Source organism: Lissotriton helveticus, chromosome 1_1 (genome assembly GCF_964261635.1).
Source record: "Lissotriton helveticus chromosome 1_1, aLisHel1.1, whole genome shotgun sequence".
Lineage (NCBI taxonomy): Eukaryota > Metazoa > Chordata > Amphibia > Caudata > Salamandridae > Lissotriton > Lissotriton helveticus.
In genome coordinates, this window is record NC_136057.1 from 1,469,875,550 (window position 1) to 1,469,898,767 (window position 23,218).

The 23,218-nt window shown below is 45.8% G+C and overlaps 1 long non-coding RNA gene across 1 annotated transcript; it reads left to right on the forward strand.

Annotated features, from left to right (window-relative positions):
* The first annotated feature begins 242 nt into the window (after positions 1 to 242).
* On the forward strand, positions 243 to 22,975 carry LOC144773366 (uncharacterized). Its single transcript, XR_013599965.1, has 3 exons — positions 243 to 301; positions 3,980 to 4,046; positions 22,878 to 22,975. It is a non-coding gene; the product is annotated as an uncharacterized LOC144773366 (long non-coding RNA).
* The last annotated feature ends 243 nt before the right edge of the window (positions 22,976 to 23,218 follow it).

Sequence of the window (23,218 nt, forward strand, 5' to 3'; positions counted from 1 at the left end):
CAGGTATGTATGCTGCTGTTTTGCTGTTGGAGGTAAGCCATTTTGTTTATTTTGCTAATCTTATGTTTATTTCTTTGTTTTTCAGGTCCAATATGGCCCGTGGCGTCTCCGTGCAGCTGTGTGCACTGCTGTGCACGAAGTGGTTCAGACAGGTATGTATGCTGCTGTTTTGCTGTTGGAGGTAAGCCATTTTGTTTATTTTGCTAAACTTATGTTTATTTCTTTGTTTTTCAGGTCCAATATGGCCCGTGGCGTCTCCCTGCAGCTGTGTGCACTGCTGTGCACGAAGTGGTTCAGACAGGTATGTATGCTGCTGTTTTTCAGTTAAGGTAAGGCATTTTGTTTATTTTGCTAATCTTATGTTTATTTCTATCACTCACTGCTGCACTCTCTCCTCAGCCTCTTACTGCACCATCCCTTCACTCTCTCCTCAGCTCCACTATACAGTCTCTTCACTGTTGCACTCTCCTCAGTCTCTCACTGCACCATCCTTTCACTGCTGCACTCTCTCCTCAGCCTCTCCCTGCATCATCCTTTCACTGATGCACTCTCTCCTCAGCCTCTCCCTCCACTGTCCCTTCACTGATGCACTCTCCTCAGCCTCTCCTTGCACCGTCCCTTCACTGATGCACTCTCTGCTCAGCCCCCCATTGCATCGTCGCCTTAACTGCTGCACTCTCCTCAGCCTCTCCCTGCACCGTCCCTTCACTGATGCACTCTGTTCAGCTCCCCATTGCATCGTCCCTTCACTGCTGCACTTTCCTCAGCCTCTCACTGCACCATCCCTTCACTGCTGCACTCTCCTCAACCTCTCACTGCACCATCCCTTCACTGCAGCACTCTCTCCTCAGCCTCTTCCTGCGCCATCGCTTCACTGCTGCACTCTCTGCTCAGCCCCCCATCCAGGCTGCAGCCCTCACTCCTCCACTGCACCATCCCTTCACTGCTGCACTCTCTCCTCAGCCTCTCCCTGCACCGTCCCTTCACTGATGCACTCTCTCCACAGCCTCTCCCTGCACCGTCCCTTCACTGATGCACTCTCTCTACAGCCTCTCCCTGCACCGTCCATTCACTGATGCACTCTCTGCTCAGCCTCCCATTGCATCGTCCCTTCACTGCTGCACTCCCTTCAGCCTCTCCCTGCACCGTCCCTTCACTCATGCACTCTCTGCTCAGCCCCCCATTGCATCGTCCCTTCACTGCTGCACTCTCCTCAGCCTCTCCCTGCACCGTCCCTTCACTGGTGCACTCTCCTCAGCCTCTCACTGCATTATCCCTTCACTGCTACGCTCTCTCCTCAGTCCCACTGTACAGTCCCTTCACTGCTGCACTCTCTGCTCAGCCCCCCACTGCACCGTCCTTTTAATGCTGCACTCTCCTCAGCCTCTCCCTGCACCGTCCCTTCACTGCTGCACTCTCTGCTCAGCCTCTCCCTGCACTGTCCCTTCACTGATGCACTCAGCCTCTCCTTGCACCGTCCCTTCACTGATGCACTCTCTGCTCAGCCCCCATTGCATCGTCCCTTCACTGCTGCACTCTCCTCAGCCTCTCCCTGCACCATCCCTTCACTGACGCACTCTCTGCTCAGCCCCCCATTACATCGTCCCTTCATTGCTGCACTCTCTGCTCAGCCACCCCATCCAGGCTGCAGCCCTCACTCCTCCACTGCACCATCACTCACTGCAGCACTCTCTCCTCAGCCTCTTACGGTACCGTCCCTTCACTGATGCACTCTCCTCAGCCTCTCACTGATGCACCATCCCTTCACTCTCTCCTCAGCTCCACTATACCGTCCCTTCACTGTTGCACTCTGCACCCTCCCTTCACTGCTGCACTCTCTGCTCAGCCTCTCCCTGCACCGTCCATTCACTGATGCACTCTCTGCTCAGCCTCCCATTGCATCGTCCCTTCACTGCTGCACTCTCCTCAGCGTCTCCCTGCACTGTCCCTTCACTCATGCACTCTGCTCAGCCCCCCCATTGCATCGTCCCTTCACTGCTGCACTCTCCTCAGCCTCTCCCTTCACCGTCCCTTCACTGGTGCACTCTCCTCAGTCTCTCACTGCACCATCCCTTCACTCTCTCCTCAGCTCCACTATACCGTCTCTTCACTGTTGCACTCTCCTCAGTCTCTCACTGCACCATCCTTTCACTGCTACACTCTCTCCTCAGCCTCTCCCTGCACCATCCCTTCACTGATGCACTCTCTCCTCAGCCTCTCCCTGCACCGGCCCTTCACTGATGCACTCTCTCCTCAGCCTCTCCCTGCACCGTCCCTTTATTTCTGTACTCTCTCCTTAGCCTCTCCTTGCACCGTCCCTTCACTGCTGCACTCTCCTCAGCCTCTCCTTGCACCGTCCCTTCACTGATGCACTCTCTGCTCAGCCCCCCATTGCATCGTCCCTTCACTGCTTCACTCTCCTCATCCTCTCCCTGCACCATCCCTCCACTGGCGCACTCTCTGCTCAGCCCCCCATTGCATTGTCCCTTCATTGCTGCACTCTCTGCTCAGCCCCGCCCCCCATCCAGGCTGCAGCCCTCACTCCTCCACTGCACCATCACTCACTGCTGCACTCTCTCCTCAGCCTCTTACGGTACCGTCCCTTCACTCTCTCCTCAGCTCCACTATACCGTCCCTTCAAACTCTCTCTCTCACTACCTCACTCTCACTACCCCACTCTCTCTTTCACTAACTCACTATCTCTCTCACTACTACACTATCTCTCATTCACTCTCTACCTCAATCTCTACCTCACTACTCAACTCTCCTTCTCACAGCATCACAATATCACTACCACAGTAACTATCTCTCTAACACACTACTTCACAACTTCACTCTCTCTATCTCACTACCTCACCCTCTCTACATCACTACCTCACTCTATCTATTACTATCTCACTATCTCACTGCCTCACTATATCATGACACTCTCAAAAATTCACTACAACACTCTCTCACTACCTCACAACTTCACTCTCTCTCTCTCTCTCTCTCTAACTCACTGCTTCACTCTCTCTCTATCTCACTACCTCACACTTTCTCTATATACTACCTCACTCTATTTCTATCTCACTATCTCTCTCTCACTATATCACGACACTCTCTCTAAAGTTCACTACATCACTCTCTCACTACCACACAACTTCACTCTCTCTCTAACTCACTACTTCACTCTCTCTCTATCTCACTACCGCACTCTCTCTCTCTCTCTCTCTCTCTCTCTCTCTCTCTCTCTCTCTCTCTCTCTCTCTCTCAAATACACTAACTCACTTTCACTCTCTCATACACTACCTCACTCTCTCTCTAGCTCACTACTTCACAACATCTCTCTGTTTCTATCTCAATACAGCACAACAACTCTCACCCTCACTACCTCATTCTTTCACTACCTCACTCTCTCTCACTACCTCACTCTATATCTACTTCACTCTCCCACAAAACAAAAATAACTACATCACTACTCAAATTATATCTATAACACTATCTCACTCTCTCTCTCACTAACTCTCTCCATAACATCACTCTACCTATTTCCATATCACTCTCACTACCTAACTATAACACAAGTCACTCACTCAAAAAATAACTACAACACTCTCTCGCTGACTCACTCTCTATCTCACTAGCTCACAAGTTCACTCTCTCTCTCCAATTCACTACGTCACTCTCTATCTCACTCACTCTCTCTCTATCTCACTAAGTCACTTTCACTCTCTCTTAAACTACCTCAGTCCTTCTCTATCTCACTATGTCACAACATCACTCATTGTTTCTATCTCACTACCACCAAAATCACTCTCCATCACTAACTCACTCTTTCACTACCTCACTCTCTCTGTCTCACTACCTCACTCTCTCTATTTCTATATCACTAAGTCACTTTCACTCTCTTTCACTACCTCACTCTCTGCCTCTGTTTTCGTTCAGAGGTAAGCCATTTTTTTTGTTGCTAATCTTATGTTTATTCTCTCTTTTCTAGGTTCAACATGGCCCGTGGCGATTCCCTTCAGCGATGTGCACCGCTGTGCACGGAGTTGTTCAGACAGGTATGTATGTTGATTTTAGTTTATGTTAGAGGTAAGGCATATTTTTATTTTTACACTGCACTGTCCTTTTACTGCTGCACTCTCTCCTCAGCCTCTCCCTGCGCCATCGCTTCACTGCTGTACTCTCTGCTCAGCCCCCCCCCATCCAGGCTGCAGCCCTCACTCCTCCACTGCACCATCACTCACTGTTGCACTCTCTCCTCAGCCTCTCACGGTACCATCGCTTCACTGATGCACTCTCCTCAGCCTCTTACTGCACCATCCCTTCACTCTCTCCTCAGCTCCACTATACCGTCTCTTCCCTGTTACAGTCCCTTCACTGCTGCACTCTCTGCTCAGCCCCCCACTGCACCGTCCTTTTAATGCTGCACTCTCCTCAGTCTCTCACTGCACCATCCTTTCACTGCTGCACTCTCTCCTCAGCCTCTCCCTGCACCATCCTTTCACCGATGCACTCTCTCCTCAGCCTCTCCCTGCACTGTCCCTTCACTGATGCACTCTCCTCAGCCTCTCCCTGCACCGTCCCTTCACTGATGCACTCTCTGCTCAGCTCCCCATTGCATCGTCCCTTCACTCTCCTCAGCCTCTCCCTGCACCGTCCCTTCACTGATGCACTCTCTGTTCAGCCCCCCATTGCATCGTCCCTTCACTGCTGCACTTTCCTCAGCCTCTCACTGCACCATCGCTTCACTGCAGCACTCTCTCCTCAGCCTCTCCCTGCGCCATCGCTTCACTCTCTGCTCAGCCCCCCCATCCAGGCTGCAGCCCTCACTCCTCCACTGCACCATCACTCACTGCTGCACTCTCTCTCAGCCTCTCACGGTACTGTCCCTTCACTGCTGCACTCTCCTCAGCCTCTCACTGCACCATCCCTTCACTGCTGCACTCTCTTCAGTCTCTCACTGCACCATCCCTTCACTGCTGCACTCTCTCCTCAGCCTCTCCCTGCACCGTCCATTCACTGATGCACTCTCTGCTCAGCCTCCAATTGCATCGTCCCTTCACTGCTGCACTCTCTTCAGCCTCTCCCTGCACCGTCCCTTCACTGGTGCACTCTCCTCAGTCTCTCACTGCACCATCCCTTCACTGCTGCACTCTCTCCTCAGCCTCTCCCTGCACCATCCCTTCACTGATGCACTCTCTCCTCAGCCTCTCCCTGCACCGTCCCTTTATTGCTGCACTTTCTCCTTAGCCTCTCCTTGCACCGTCCCTTCACTGCTGCACTCTCCTCAGCCTCTCACTGCACCGTCACTTCACTGCTGCACTCACTCCTCCTCCCCACTGCACCGTCCCTTCACTGCTGCACTCTCCTCAGCCTCTCACTGCATTATCCCTTCACTGCTACACTCTCTCCTCAGTCCCACTGCACCATCCCTTCACTGCTGCACTCTATGCTCAGCCCCCCACTGCTCCGTCCTTTTACTGCTGCACTCTCTGCTCAGCCCCCCACTGCACCGTCCTTTTACTGCTGCACTCTCCTCAGCTTCTCCCTGCACCGTCCCTTCACTGCTGCACTCTCTGCTCAGCCTCTCCCTGCACTGTCCCTTCACTGATGCACTCTCTCCTCAGCCTCTCCCTGCACTGTCCCTGCACTGTCCCTTCACTGCTGCACTCTCCTCAGCCTCTCCTTGCACCGTCCCTTCACTGATGCACTCTCTGCTCAGCCCCCCATTGCATTCACTCATCTATCCATCCTTTCCCTCATCATTCCATTCACCACTTCACTCATCCATTCATACTTTCACTAATCCTCCAGCTATGGCTTCCTTGTATAACACATTTTGTCTGCAAAATGTCTGTAATATACATTAAAAATAAATTAAAAAATAAACTATTTCCAAGATTGTCTTTAAAAATTGATCTAAGTGATGAGCGCAAAAATCTGTAGAACAGAGCTGGCTCTTTCACACCACACCTCCCCTTCACTACCACCCCCTTTGAAAGGCTGGGGCCCTGGGCCAGAGTCCACTTTGCAGATGCCTTAAAAGTTCTCTGAAAAAGTAGAGCTAACTCTCCCAGGAGGGGGTTAATTCACAGCGCTGAAATGCTTCAGCTGCAGTGGGAGGCAAGGGGTGTCTCCTCTACTAAAACTGAAAGCGTGTCTAACTTTTTGTAAGGCGAAACCGTTGCATTGTAAATGCTTGTTCTGTTTGTTTTGTTTTTAATCCGATAAAGCATGATGCGGTGTAGTTCTACTTATGATGAAATGTAAGCGATTCATCCAGTGACTGTATATTCCTTGAAGGGAAGAGATAAAAACAAGTGCACTCTGCGTGACAATGTGGCGCATGCACACGTGTGATGTGGGTGGTGTACGTGAGCAGAGTGATGCGAGGGTAAGTGTCCCGGAACTAGATGAATAAGACTGTGTTTGTGCAAGTGGTGGTGATGCTCGCATGCACGTCGATGACATGTCGTGGTTACTTCTTGCAGGATTTTGATTCTCCTCTGGGACGTATACCCAACTCCTCGGGGAAGCCAGGGTAGGGTTTAACACGATGCAGCACTCCCAAACTCGTCTCGTAAATGTTTCATGTTTGTGTGGAGATCATTTTAATAATTCAGCTGCGTTATGCTCTTTACGTCTGTAAGTTTTTGCAGCCGGTGGAGGCTGACAGGCCGGCCAGGCAGGGGCTGCCACCGACCCTACAGGATATGTGTCTGTGAATATAACTTTATAAGAGATGTATGGCGAGGGTAGAAGTGAGAGGCAGAGCCCGCAGCCCCTCCCGTGAAATTAATTGGACACGGTTGCGGGGGCTACTGACCCCACGGACCTTTGCTGGCACCAGAACACAGACACTAGCCGAGGCTGCCCGCCAATCACGGCTGCCCTACTTTGGCGCTGAGTGATTCTGCGCTTTTTCACTTACCACTTTCGACTTCTGTCGCATTCTCTGCCGATAGCTGAACACAGATAGACTGACTACGTGTAAACATATCCACATAAAAGAACTTACTTTAGTACTCTCTGCCCTCTATAACCATGTAGAGTGCTGTGTGCTGTAGAGTGCTGTGTGCTGTAGAGTGCTGTGTGATGTAGAGTGCTGTGTGATGTAGAGTGCAGAGTGCTGTGTGCTGTAGAGTGCTGTGTGCTGTAGAGTGCTGTGTGCTGTAGAGTGCTGTGTGCTGTAGAGTGCTGTGTGCTGTAGAGTGCTGTGTGCTGTAGTGTGCTGTAGAGTTCTGTGTGCTGTAGAGTGCTGTGTGCTGTAGAGTGCAGTGTGCTGTACAGTGCTGTGTGCTGTACAGTGCTATGTGCTGTAGAGTGCTGTGTGCTGTAGAGTGCCGTAGAGTGCTGTGTGCTGTTGAGTGCTGTGTGCTGTTGAGTGCAGAGTGCTGTGTGCTGTTGAGTGCAGAGTGCTGTGTGCTGTTGAGTGCAGTGTGCTGTGTGCTGTTGAGTGCAGTGTGCTGTGTGCTGTTGAGTGCAGAGTGCTGTGTGCTGTTCAGTATAAAGTGCAGAGCTGTTGAGTGTGTCTGTGTGAGGGTGGCTCTGTGTAGGGTGTAGCTATTGGCATTGTAAATGACAATGCCATTTATTTAACAATTAAGCTAGTGGCAATGTAAATGACGATACTAATGCAAGGCCCTCTCAACCAGGAGAAGGCGACTCCGAGCACTACATAAAGGACCAATCAGGTCTTGTTGCTTAAATCCCACAGTTAATCGTAAGATATGTGAAGGAAAATCATCCAAATGTTCAAATCATGTTTATTTTCCACGTTGGTTGATTCACCAATCATTGATTAGAATATTCAATATCATATCCTTGTTATCGGTTTCATCATATTGTTAACACATCCCGATGCATTTCGGGCACCGCCCTTCCTCAGGGGATTACTTTGTGCAGGTGTCTAACAAGTTCCCCGTCTTTCAAAAAATTTCAGCGAGCACGCAAAAGTTCAGCGAACACGTGGAATTGCTTGTTCCGCCCATTTGCGATGCTTTTATCCTGTTTGTGAACGCTGTTTGCGTGCTCTGGGAGAAATATCTTGCGAACGTGCATTTTGAAAGCGCGAACAAGCAAAAAATTCCGCGAAGCAGAGGATCGTGGAATTTTTGGCAATTCCGCGTTCTCCTCAGAACGCGAAATTATGCAAATTACGCAAGCGGAACGGAATTTACCGCCCCAGACCTAGCCAGAACACTATAAATAAATAAAATCTCCCATCAATGCACACCTGAGAGTGAATAAAAAGATGAGCAGCAAACTAAGGCAGTGACTGACAGACACTATGCTGGTCCTTTCGTACTGTGCCCTATTGATACTTACTATGCCACCGGTCACTCCAGCGCAGAAGAATTCCTTATTGATTGCTACTCTGACTGCCCCCATGTACCTCACTGTCTTGTGTAGACTAATATGTTTTGTCGGACAAAATGAAAAATATTTTTTATAAATCTGTGTTTTAGGTTATGCAGCTACACTGGGAAATGGTTTTTGTGCGCAACACTGACCTTGGAACATCTAATAGGTTCCCTCACAGACCTGAGGTACTTAAAGCACCTGCTGCGCTTCTAGGTTAACCTAATGTTGGATTCGAAAAGTAGAAGGCAGCAGAGGGGCCAGTTGAAGCAAGGAAGCCCCAGAGGAGCGCATATTTCCCAACCAGCGGTACAAAAGGGGGTGGTGATGGACGGAGCATCTGAACCAATCAAACACTCACACCCAGTCAACAGATCTGGGTTCAATCCATCACCGTTCTTTAGCCCACTCTGCCACCCCAGTTCAGACATGGCCATATGCAAATCAGTCTGACCCTGTGCCTCATGGGAACAGTCCAGCCCGAACTGCCAAGCCATGCCTTCCCTGGATCGGAAACAAGCTTCCGAGGACCGGTTTCTGGCATTTCAGCCGTCTTCAGCCCAGCTTGCTTGAATCCAGTGGCAAAGTGAGCAAGGGACTCACGTCTGAGCATACCCTGCCAACTTATGGTGAATAAAGCGGTACAAAAGGGGGTGGCGATGGACGGAGCATCTGAACCAATCAAACACTCACACCCAGTCAACAGATCTGGGTTTAATCCATCACTGTTCTTTAGCCCACTCTGCCACCCCAGTTCAGACATGGCCATATGCAAATCAGTCTGACCCTGTGCCTCATGGGAACAGTCCAGCCCGAACTGCCAAGCCATGCCTTCCCTGGACCGGAAACAAGCCTCCGAGGACCGGTTTCTGGCATTTCAGCCGTCCCCAGCCCGGCTTGCTTGAATCCAGTGGCAAAGTTTGTACTGTATTTCTGGTAATTAGGGAAGGGGATGATACATGAAAATGAAACGGATGTTTCTACAACCATTTTTACTCAATACCTCACAAATTACATTTACCCCCTTGTACTGGTGTTACTTAACTTGGTTACCTTTATCAAGCTAAGCAATCTTGGAGCACGTATGGCAGTTTTAAAATTAGGTCCGAGTGGGAGTTCGAACTGCTTGGTCATCGCTGCCCCACTAACCCCTTGTTTCTGACATCACCAGATAGTAACTTAGTGCAGGTGAGGAATGCAGACATCTTTTTGGCAGGATGCTACGGAAATATCTTCCCCAGTCTACTCAGGAGCACCTGCTACGCTGAGTTTGTGTTATGTTTTCATACTCATTTCTGTGTCATTGCAGGACTCCCCGAGTTTTACTGTTTTCTCTCTCTGACCGTCTCATTTTGATGACAGCGTGGGCTCAGACTCTAGTGCACAGGTTGGGAGACCCTTAAGTGTGTATGAGGCACTGCCCTAGTTTTGGGGCCCGCCAGTGGTGAGAGGTAGCTGCGAAAAGTGGCTCTGCCATCGGCAGCCAGGTGCTTTCCTCACTTTGTCTGTCTACGGTCCTCACAAAGGTCTGAACCTCCTGAGGCCACATTCACCACACAAGCGCAGCCACAGCATCTTAGTTTAGAGCACAGGGGTAAGGCAGGCCCAGCCTTACTCCCCCAAACACACTCTACACTGTGAGTAGAATATGAGGCACTCAGCAGGGATACCTTAACAGCAGGGCCACTGTAATTATGAGGCAGGGAGGGTCACATAAAGTGGCAGGGTTGAGTGAATTATGCGTCAAGAACAAGCAAATTATATGGCACATTTTGTGACAGTATAACTGCATTTTGTCATTTTTAAACTTGTTATCACTGTGTGGGCATTAGTTGCACCTCATTAGTACTAGTTAAACACCCAAATATGGCATCAACCTACAGAAAGTTGATCAGTCAACCTTTGCAAAGGACTTTCAACTGCCCGGCAACATGTGTCGCTGCGTTTTTACTAACAAGGATTCTCTCACTAGCACCCTTTAACAGTGACCAAGCCTCCATAACCACTCTCTCTCAGATGCATTGAATTCGTTATGTAGCGCTACTCATACCAGTAAAGTATTTCAGAGCACTTTACATCACACACACATTACACAGAGACAATCAATCATACATGTGTAAATCAGTGTATAGGACATGTTACATAAGCCAAAGGACTAAAAGTGTAGGAGTCACATGTCATCCATACTGGTAGGCAGTAAAGTTTAGGTATGGAGAAGCACAAACCCAGAGTCTTAAAAGAAACAGCATAGTTGGGAGTTTTCTTTAATAATAAGAATCCATTTCTACCCAAATTAACCCTTTTTGCAACATTAATCAATGTTCTATACTTAGCAGAGTGTATGCACTTCTATGATGAAAGTTAATTTATTTTATTTTATTTTATTTAAAAAGTTTTATATAGCGCTGGCTAGACCCGGAGGTATCAGAGCGCTTTACATGAGCATCAGATCATAGTTACAGGTTACGTCGTTACAAAGGTTACACAGTTCTTAGAGCATGGCAACATAGTTACTTGTAAGATCGAGATAAACAATAAGCACTAATACGCAAGGGGAAAAGAAGGTAAGGGGAGAGATTCAGGGGGGTTGGAGTAGGGGGAAATAGACAGATAATGAAGGTGGGAAAGAGGAGGGGAGGGTGAGAGACACAGCATGAGGGGAAGGGTGACGGGGACACAAACCGGTAGACGAGTCAAGGCAACGTCCAAAGTCCAGTAAGTTGTAATCCCAGGGGAAGTGGTATCCCTTCCCTATCTCTATTGCGAGAGGCTCACTATTCTATTTAGGACTTTAAGTTATAAATTGCAAGTAACAAAAGGATGGCTGTTTTAAAAGCAGTAACCTGCTGATCTATTTACATTAAATGCACTCTGTAATCTACTTGGTACACGTTCTTTGCAGTGGGCATATTAACCCTCTGTACTACCTCCACACGAGTCAAAAACATCAACTACACAAAACTCTGATCTTTGGCCAGAAAGAACATTAATCACAGGAGTTATCTTGACTTTTTTGTGAGGCCCCCGTAACTGCAAGAGGAAAGGAACACGCAGCAGCCAGCAGGTTCTTTTATAATCATAATTAAGTTGTAAACACGGCGCCCCCAGGAAGCCAGCAGGTGCGATGGCACCGTTCGCACCCCCCTAGAGCCGGCCCTGGCAGGGGGGGGGGCAAAGAGGGGCACTCCAGGGGGGGGCAAGCGCCCCTCCTTGCCCCCCCCTGCGGACGCCCATGATGAAGGCTGTCGCCGAATGGATGAGGAGCAGCCGACTGAAGTTGAACTCGGACAAGACGGAGGTCCTCATCCTCGGACCCACCCTCTCAGCCTGGGACGACTCCTGGTGGCCAACCTCGCTAGGAACTGCACCGACACCCACCGACCAAGCACGTAACCTGGGAATCATCCTCGACTCCTCACTCTCCATGTCGAAGCAGGTCAACGCCATCTCCTCCTCCTGCTACAACACCCTCCGCATGCTTCGCAGGATCTACAAGTGGATCCCCACCGAAACAAGAAGAACGGTGACCCAGGCCCTCGTCAGCAGCAGGTTGGACTACGGCAACGCACTCTATGCAGGCATCCCGACAAAACACCTGTGACGACTGCAACGCATTCAAAATGCCTCTGCCCGACTCATCCACAACGTCCCTCGCCGCAGCCACATCACCCCTCACCTGAGAGACCTACACTGGCTCCCCGTCAAACAGAGGATCACCTTCAAGCTACTCACCCACGCACACAAAGCCCTCCACAACACCGGACCAGCCTACCTCAGCGGCCGACTCAGCTTCTACACCCCCACCCGCCAGCTCTGATCCACCAGCCTTGCCCTCGCCACCGTCCCCCGCATCCAACGAACGACCGCCGGTGGCAGATCCTTCTCCTTCCTCGCCGCCAAGACCTGGAACACCCTCCCCACGCGCCTACGGCAGACCCAAGACCTACTCACCTTCAGAAGACTCCTCGCTCTTCGAGCAGCAGCACCCCCCCCCCCCCCCTCAGCGCCTTGAGACCCTCACTGGTATATAGTGTGCTTTATAAATGGATTGGTTGATTGATTGATGGATTGATTAGGACTAATCTTAGCAGCACATGAAGGGCTCGCCTCTGCACACACAGGTGTTTCTGCTACAGTAACATTATTAAAGCAGCGATACTGGTGGCCGCGCATGAGGAAACAGACCAGAAACTATGTTTTGGAATGTGAAATCTACCAAAGATGAAAGCCTCTACAGTGAAACGCCCGGCGCAGACGCCCCTGTTAATTTCAGATAAACCATTAGCCTGCGTTTACCTGGACCACTGCAGTCCCTTACAGAGGGATGGTAACTATAAATATATCATGGTCGCAGTGGATTCATGCTCGAGATTCATTTGGCTGTGGCCCCAGCGCTCGGCTGACGCTCAAACTGTTATAAAAGATTTGCGAGTCTTTATCGGCACATACACAGTCGGCACGCTACATTCTGACCAGGGTCCTGTGTTTAGCTCAAAAGCTTACAAGGAGCCCATGGCCAATCTGGGCGTTGCATTGCGGTATTCTAGTCCATTCCATCCTGAGGGAAATTTGGTTGTGGAGAGAAAAATCCGGGACATAAAGCAATCTATAACAGCTTGGGTACTAGGCTCGGGTGACGGGTGGGTCAAACATCTAATAAGTGTCCAACGTAGTCTTAACAATCTGCCAAGAAGTTCTCTCACTCCATATGAAATACGTTTTGGAACTAGAATGATTGTCCAGGACCTTGATCATCACACTTCAGTTGTAGAACAAAAACCTTTTGATATCAAAGACCGTTTTGCAGTACTTAAATGAAATAAGAAAAAGTCAAAGCAACGTATTCCTGAAATCAACGACCACTGAAGAAAAACCACCCGTCCCAGCAAGGCCTGCCTGGATTCCAAAGATTGGGGATCTGGTCAGAGAAAAGATCGCGGACAAGAAGGAATTTGGACCTTCTTACAGACAACCAGTACCTGTTTTAGCAATTCAAGGATCAAGAACAGTACTGCTGCTGCCCCTTGCTGGAAAAAAAGGAGAACAGGTTTGTATCCATTGACCTGGTAAAACCACATCATGTGGCCGATTATAAGTAGTAGGCCAAGTGGACTCCAAAGATGTAGCCGATGCCCGAATCTGGTCTACAATCCAAGAGGTTCAGACTGAGAGACTGATAACATTTGAAGGCTCTGCAAGACAGAACAAAGGACTATATAACAAAGCCATGGAACTTGTGCCTCTTGAGACCCAAATAACAGTTCGTCAAGAAACACCTGTCTACAATGATATAGCATCCAAGTATACTAATATGACAAGTGATCAAGTGATTCCAGCGATTTCATCGAATCTAGAAGCAATCCCTACAATTGACAGAACTGCCTCTGGCTACTTCATTAACTTTGATACGTTTTCAGAGGATCCAAGTGAACCAGAAAAGCCACCAGCTGAAAAAACTTTCAGAGAACAAATGACAGATCTCTTTCGAGAACTGGAAAAGACATATCTAGTTTCACCATGGGTTGAAGTATGGATTATCTTAGGTGTACTTTTTCTTCTACTTTGATTGACTCTGGTATTTACCTTGGGAATGCTGATCAATGGAAAATATAGTACAAAGGACACAGTATGAAAGACATCAACTTACTCCTCAAACCGCACAAATCATCCCATCATGAACAAAGAGACTTGTCAGAAGCAAACATCACAGCCATTCCTATACCAGGTGGTATAGCTTGGGGCAGAACTGAATATGACATTCTTAGTCCGGCAGAGCTGTTGAAAACTCCACACCAATTCAAGGTTTCCTTGAGTGATTTTGTTTCACCCAGCACATTTTCTGATGATTGGGACTTTGAGACTGTTAATAATATGATGTCAGACTTAGAAATGTCTGCAAAATTTATAAATCATGAATACTTAGAAGGTTCATCAGACTATGAACAAATGTACTGTTATAATCACTCTGGTCATCATTTCTTGCATAAATCTGCAAATCCTAGAAATGTATTTACTTATAACCAATGGGAACATTGTCCTACGCCACCAAAGGGTAGCTCCAAAACATTTTATGACAAATTTTCATACTTTTTAGGGTATAATGTTTCCAATCCAGAATCATTTTACTTTAAAAATGTTAATAGGACAGGAATGAAAAGTATGTTGACAAATACAAGGCAAGTTTATTCTGCGGCCTTTTATGCTCAGTTGTCTACATTAGGATTTGACTTTTGGAAAGACACCATTGAGACAAAAACTGTCTGGAGCACAAAAGACTGGCAGGTGCAGGGCTTAGAAGCTTTATTTAGAGCCTGCATTATCCCAGAACAAATAAGGTTTTTGAATGACACTGTTCAACAGTCATCTTGTCTTGGATTCGCTAAGATAAAAGATTTAAACAAACCTTCAGTACCTACACCTATACAAGAAAGAAGTAACACTTCAGAGGGGGTGGTTGACGTAAACACTATTTTACTTAACAACAGAACAGATCCTGATTGGAAAAAATGGTTAATCTGGCCCACAGACACAAACAACTGTCAAGATAGATTCCTGAATAAAACACAAGGGTTCACATTCACTAGGCCAGATCCAAGATATGTCCAGAGACAACATCATAGTAACATCATACAGTGTGGGGAAACATTGCCTTGAGTGGCTACAAAAATCTACACTGAAGGAAGTGAAACAATACTTATCTTTTTATTCTTTGGACAGCATAGTATCATCTGCCATTGACATAATGGAACAGGACTTGGTCATGTTACAGCATGGTCAGTCACAGTTGCGCTCTATAATGCTTTTGGGCTGGACGTTGCAAAACCTTCGTTCTGGATATGTGCCATGGCGTCTAATCAACAACACGTCATTGTTTTCTGGGTTCAACCTTACAGATAAACAAATCACTTTGGCACAGAGAGGGGCAGACTATACGGTGCTGAGCATTGATGAACTGGAAAGATTACCATTAACTGTTTCTGAGAAGCCAGCAACAGAATGGATAATACATGGTACAATCACTCTGCTTGTGACGATTTTGCATTTTCAGTATTGCTTAAAACATATACCAGCGGGCGTGTATGAAAGGTTGGGTAAAGAATACATCAAGACATCCTGGGATTTACCTTATACACACAAATGTTGGAGTGGGGGAAAAAAAGTGTTAGTGGTACGAATTGTGAAAACACACTAGTGGTTCACTCTTATGTCAGGGTCTTAATTTACACGGGGCCTGCGATGGTTCCTCAAACAACTTATCCTGCAAGGTTCTCCAGCTGCAGTGATAGATCCAATTTTTAGACAGCTTTCTAATAGAAGTTACATTATGTTGAATGATCACAGCTGTTGTGGCATGTTACCAGTAACCCCCTATCTCGTTACTGTGTCAGCCAGGGTCACATGCTGTATGCAAGTATTGTTTCCTAAAACTAAGTCAGACGGGGAGTCGCCATTATGGCCTTCACTGAACATCTCTTCTATTTGAATTGATACTTTAAGCAGACTGAAAGCCATTCTATTACAAAAAACTGTGCCACTGACCTCGGCCAAAGAGACGTATGATCTGCAGGTTGCAAGGACTTCTGCAGCGATACATGCCCTTTTATCGACAAACTGCCCTATACATTTCTCAGAAATGTTAGGTCGTATCCTAAACAAGTCTGATACGAGTGGTATTGTACATGTATTTAAGATGATTTGTTTGGGACTGTTAGCACCCTTTGAAGCAGTCCTAGGCATATTTCCAAACTTCGTGCACTCTGTGTTTGGCGGCCTGGCTCTCGTTTTGGGACTCGTAGCTGGGATACTATTTTTGCTCCTTCTGCTCCGATATGACAAGCCAAGTCACCATCGACACCCAGATCACCTTGGAGAACACCCTCCTGGCAATGAAGTGTCGTGAGCGCATGATACAAATTTTGGGCTTGGCGCGTTTAAGAGATCTAAATACCACATGGTTCCTATCATTCCGACCAATCTGGCAAGATTGCATCTTACCTGTTCTACGATGCCTGCTATGTGGAGAAGAATGTGTGGTAGACATCTGTCTGACACTCCCATCAGTCCTGCCAACTGAAGTTTATACTTTGCTTGAACCAGTAACGGCTCATGCACTGTGTTTTCCCCAGCGGTTACCAATCCTGATGACGGCATTCGTTGAGATCTCACAGACGCAAACTGCAGACGGTGAGATACGTGGAGCAACAGGCACACAGGTACCATCTACTTCGAACATTGCTAATGCGGCTGTAGCTGACGGCGATGCTTCTCATCTATGTGCAATTGATCTACTTAATGATGTAGTCCAACTTTCACCTACAGTAGTAGACACATTTTTTACCAGCTTAGAGGATTTGATGTTTTCTCCAAACAATGACTCTGACTTTTGAAGTTAGCACACAGTGTTCTCTGAATTCGAACTTCACTTTTCAAAAACAAACTTCTAACTTTGGAACTCTATTTTTCTATGATTTGACTTTTTTTCCAAAATCGAATTTTTTGTTTTGGCACAAAGTAATCTGCTTAAAGTAGAACCATTCCTAGAGAATACGAATTCTTTTAACACTTCCGAGAGACAATATTTGACCTTGTCTACAACCAAACAATTTATATATTTGATATATTCTGTCTTGAAATGGTCTCAACTTTTTCTTCTGTATTTAAGAGCCATTTCATAAATGTATTTTGATGATTCATTTGGATAGCGTTTTTTAAATGTCATCTATATGCTTTGAATGAAACATTGCTTTTAACTGCGTACAGCACAAATACTCTTTTCATGTACAACCATTTTGAATGCATTTTTATGTATTTTGGGTAAGGTTTTTAACAAATCATGTTTAGATATGTTTTATGTGTTTAGAACTTAGTAATGTAGTACATAATAAAGTAAGTGGGTTTTGTATGGCGTTTTAGGATCTTAGTGAATTTTCCCAATCCATGCCCTTATATAAGTACAATTCACACTGCCCTAATATAGGCATAGAAATCATTTCCTTATTTAGACATAGCTCATGCAGACCAAATACAGGCATGGCTACTTCCACCCGTATGAAAACGTCACAACGATTTCTTGGAAAATCGGCTTAAGCAGTCAGGGACCTTCCCTTGCTTGAATATTGATTTGTCCAAGAACTCATGTACTTTACAAAGAACTACTATTCCCTTGGGGTTCTTTCCTGACGTTATTATGCCCGACTTTATGTCAAACTAGACACCTTCAAGGTATAAATATGCCTTCACTTGCTCTAGCAAGACATGGTGGTTCGGAGCAGTTCGACTATCTACTCGCTACAGCAAGTGCCGAAGGAAGTCGACCCTCCAGCTGACACACTGATCGAGAGGCTGCATTTCTCTCGCCGAGAATCCAGCTCCAATGTTTCCAAGCTCCCCTTGCGGGGTGTTGGGAGATCGAGTCCCGAGACTGAGATACCAGACCTCCTTCATTCTAAACTAATGGTATTGCTCTGATTAGAACCTAGAGAAACCTTGGATAGATTCTTGGCAAAGAAAAACTAAACCTATGCTACACCACACTTACTCCTTCTCGCGTACTAGGCTTAGGTTAGGTATATTGGGGTAGGCGTATTTTAGAAGCACCAGTTGAGTACTTTTAGCACTTGTTATTTATGTATGTATTTATATATATGGTTTATAAACCATACAATGCTCTAACAGAATTATTTTATAATATTATTCTCGCTGTACGCATTTTACTTTGCAGTCTGCATTACGATTGTAGCAGTTCACTTTTCTTGCATGAGAAAGAAGACTGTTCACTAAAACCTTTTAATGAACAGGCCTGTCTCTCTATTTCTCAGCACCTCTGTAGAAACGAAGCATGCACGAGTGACTGAGTGAAATACTTATCTATGGTTTCCCCGACTCTAGAGATACTTTTCTTATTCTTGGGAAACAAAGTTGTCATGTTTATGCGGTTGTCAGAAACTAATACCTTCTTGTGAATTCGAGAAAGTTTCTAGTGACCTCTGAGCTAGCTGGCATTCACTATTAAGTTTAATATATTCGATAGAAACCTAGTTGACCTCAATCCTACGTCTAAACTATAGGATATATTATTCCAATGCGCAGAGCCTATTGGGAATATAGGAACTACTCTACACTATTGCTGTGTTGGATGACAAGCTTCAATAAAAAGCATTTACTTCAACCGTTCCATGTGCAATTTCTTGACAAATTGGGGACGAGGGCCAACAGAGCGGAACCCGTGTGCATAAATCAATGAGGAGTCGGAAGGAAAAAGTACCAATAATTAAATGTGAGCAAATGTAATCAACATCGAAGGACTTCAAGATAATAAATAAGGTCAGTGAACAAGGGCGAACTTTGGCGTGAAATTGATGGAAAAATGAGCAGTCAGCGTTGAGAGTAACATCAACACCTAACTGAGTGAAAGTTCCAATTACAAAAAAAAATTTGAAGTTGAGGTGCAAAAGGAGTATTGTACGACTGTATGAAAGATCGAACAACGTTAAAAAGATAAATAACTTTAAGTACTTAATTCTGAATCAATCATGTGCGAACTGCGCAGCGGTGACAGAAAAAAACAAACTGCTATCTCTAAACCGCCAGCTGTCAACTGTCAACCTGTATTCACTTGTGTGGAGAACTGTCAAAAGTGAATAACTTAGCACGTAAGCATCATAAGGTGGCCATCTTGAGTGCACTTTTCAGACGGAAAGAAAATGTCAATATCCCACCAACTATGCTATAGTTTTCACGTGCCTGTGCAGATCGTGTCAAAACGAAAGCTGAAAAAATAAATAACCATCGGCACTGCGCAGCATAAAAGCTCTCACCACTTAAAGGGCAGAGTGCACCACATGTGAATGAGAAAACAAAGAAGCTTTTAAGGGAAAGCATTCCGGAGTGGCAATCTGCGCTGATTGGCACAGCAAAACTGAGAAAAGTTACCTTACAATAATTTATTCAGCTAATGGTAAATTATAAAAAAAAAAAACATAATTCAGGATAATACCTACTCCAAGCCATTACTGAAAACCCCAGCACATCACAAAAAGTTAAAGTAATATGGCAACAGGTTATTTGCTGAATTTAAACCCACCTGCCTAATTTTTACCTGGGGAGGAGAACCCCCCATCAAATGGGAGGAATGGAGGGAGCATTTCTCAAACTTCATTGCTACAATTGAGGATGAGGAAGATATAAAAGCTGAAATGAAGTACAAAATACTGATGCACTGTTTCATGTAGATTCGGTGACCTACACAATGAATTCATTTGTGAACAGATAGTAATGCACGGTTCTAATGCTGAAATACAGGACAACCTGTGGGCAAAAGGAGAGAATCCACTACAAACTGTAATTGATATAGTCAGAAGGGCTGAACTCACAGGCAGATGCACCAAAGCTGTGATAGCAGAAAGTAAAGAGGAGAACATCGTTGCCAAAGTGAGTGACAGAAAACCCAAGGATGCAAGAACTAATTACAGGGACAAGCCAAATAAAGACAGAAAATTCGAAAATACAAGCACCACTAACAGAAAATGTTACAGATGCAGCAGTTTAAATCATTTAGCAAATGATCGAAATTGTCCAGCCAAAAGGAGCAGATGTTCTTTTTGTGGAGTTGTAGGTCATTTTCAGAAAGTATGCCACAAAAGGTCACGGAAAACTGTAAAATACGTTGAAAATGAGAATAACTCAGATTCTAATCTGTCAGATGAGGATGACATGAATATGTTTGTACTCAATATTGATGATCACTGTTTTTAGATGTTGATGGCAACAAGGAGGGTAAGGTTAATAAGAAACCAGTTTGTGAAATGTGTATAGGTGGTGTAAACGTGTCAATTGTCGCAGACTCGGTTTCACCGTACACGCTTGTTAATACAAAAGTGTGGAAGGAGACATTTTTGGAAAAACTAGGTGAACAATTAGAACCCCAAGGCATATCCCTGAAAACATTTACTGGAGAACCCATTGATTTGGAGGGATTTAGAAGACTTAAGTTTACGTTCAAAAGAAGAGACGCCTTATGCAAGCTATATGTATCCAAGTAAGGCCCTTCAGTTTTAGGTTGGTTAGATCAAGGAAAGCTTGGGATTGTGCTCAACCCGAACAGTGAAAAACCTGTTCTCATTGTAGAAAGTGAGGATGAGATTTGCAAAATTGTCAAACTTAAATTCCCCAAAGTTTTTACAGACTCCATTGGTCATTGGTTTTGAACATGAAATTTGCGTGAAGAAAGGCGCCATTTCCATAATACATAAGGTTAGGAAGGGGTGAAATAGCATTTAGAAAAATGGCTTCAAGATGACATTATTGAGAAAGTTGAATCTTCCGAATGGGTCGGCCGCATGGTTGTGGTGAAACGCCCCAATGGGCTGTTGAGATTGTGCATTGATCTCCGCGATTTTAGCGAGAATATCTTGGTAGATCAATTTCCCCTCCCCTGAATTAATGAAATGCTAGCCTGTACAAAAGGAATCAAGTACTTCTCGACAATATATCTGAAGGCAGCATACCATCAGATTCTATTGCATCCTGAGAGCAAGAAGCTTGACCACATTCATCACCCCTTCGGGTGTTTCCGTTTTAAGAGAGTTCCCTTTGGATTGGCATCCGCTGCTGCCATGTTTCAGAGGCTAATTCAGGAGACATTTAAAGGGGTGGAAGGCATTCTGTTATTTCAGGATGACATTTTAGTCATGGGTACAACAAAAGAAGAACATGACAATAAACTGATGCAAATACTAGAAATCCTGGAGAACAAGGGCCTCACAGCTGAATATAGCAAACAAGTTTGCACGTTCAGAGGTCACGCACTTGGGACACTCTATCTCGACTGAGGGAATCAAACCTACAAAAGAGCTCTTAGAAGCAATTCTAAATGCCCCAAAACCAAAAAATAAGGATGAACTTAGCTCCTTCTTGGGACTCATAGAATTCTATTCTAAATTCATTGAGAGGTTCTCTGCTAAAGCATTTGTGTTGAGACTGTTACTAAAAAACAAGAACAAATTTATATTGTCAGATGAATGTGGTATAACATTTTGCATGCTAAAGAAGGACATATGCACTGCCCCACCGTTGCAAGGATTTGACCCATTGTTAAAGAGTATGGTAACAACAGATGCCAGTGGGAGAGGATTAGGTGCTGTCCTAACTCAAATTGATTCAAAAGGTACAGAATGCACTATTGCAGTTGCCTCACGTGACTTACCCCAACAGAAAAAAGTATTCGGTCATTGAACGTGAGGCCTTGGCTTGCGTTTGGGGTTTGGAACACTTTCAACAATTTGTGTGGGGAAGCAAAGAAATGTTGAGAAGTGACCACAAACCCCTAACAAAAGTAGTAACCACCAAGGGATTGAATACAGCTTCTCCAAGACTTGCAATGATGTCTGTTAGACTATTTGATTATAACTATGAAGTACAATATATACCAAGCGTAAGAAATGTGGTAGCAGACTTCCTGAGTAGGATGCCAGTTTTAGAACAAGAATCTAAAAGGGAGTCAGATGAAACATTCTGGGTTGCTAGTGTTCATGAGGAATCGCATGGCATATCGCTTGAAGAATGGTTAACTGAACAAAGCAAAGATCAGACATTAGGCACAGTGTGTAACATGATAATGAATGGATGGCCGGTAAAGAAAAATGTGGGAAAAGAGAGAGATGTTACCATACTGGGATGTGAAGGATGATCTCTCAATCAAAGAGGGATTGCTTTTAAGGAGTGGCAAAGTAATTCCACCAGCCAAACTCAGGCAGACCATTCTAGAAATATGCCATGAGGGACACCTGGGTATTAGCGAAACCAAGAGCAGGATCAAAAACTCGTATTGGTGGCCAGGGGTGGATCTCGCCACAGAGAGAATAGTGAGGGATTGCATACAATGCACCAATTCAGACAAGCCCAAGGTCACGTTCAGACCCCCATTCCATCCCATACCATGCCCAACCATGCCATGGGAAAGAATGCAATTTCTAGATGATGTATTTATAAGGGAAGTGTTGCCCAAATGCAATGTCAGTGAAAATGGCCCACAGTTTACCTCAGAGATAGCGATTGATTGCTGACATATGTCAGATCTTCTGGGGTAATGAAGGTGCCGTTAGGGTATAGGTCTCCCATCTGTGCAATACCCACCTCTTCCAGCAGCATCATGTTATTTTTTTCCTGCGTGACGGACAACTCCGGGTGGTCCACCAGTGGAAAATTAGGGGCGTATATGGGGGTCTTATTTGCCACTTGGCCAATGCATGGCCAAGCTTGCGAGGTGGTTCGTACCGTATTTATTTCCTGCGGTGTTAGATGGGGTCGTTTATGTGTAATTATACTAGATTGTGATATGGGATGTGCATCCCCATCCTCCACTGCAAGGTGCGGCAGATGAGCGTTCTGGAATATTGACAGATGCCACCTGATGACCTTCTTGCCCAGACGCCCTTCCTCCGTCCTCCCCATGACCTATTGCTGTGTCGGATGACAAGCTTCAATAAAAAGTATTTACTTAAACCGTTTAATGTGCAATTTCTTGACAGGCTACAAATGGACTTCATTTGAATGGAACAATGGCGACAATTTGGAGAAAACAACCTGCGTGTGGTGAAAGATTTCCTGTACCTGAAACTACTGCGAGACCTGAGGTGAAGATACTTGAATTGTACTACTAGAAACTTATAAGGAAACATGAGGTAAAGAAACTTGAAACCTTAAGAAAAAGAACACCCTCTCTAGCCCCACCAGTGTCCTTTACCACCTGGACAGCATGCCTAGGGCATTTAATCTTACCTTTCCTCTATTGAACATCTATTTGGTGCCAACCGGTGCACTATGAACATTGACGGCCTTCTGAAAGGGCATTATGTGGCTTCATACCAGT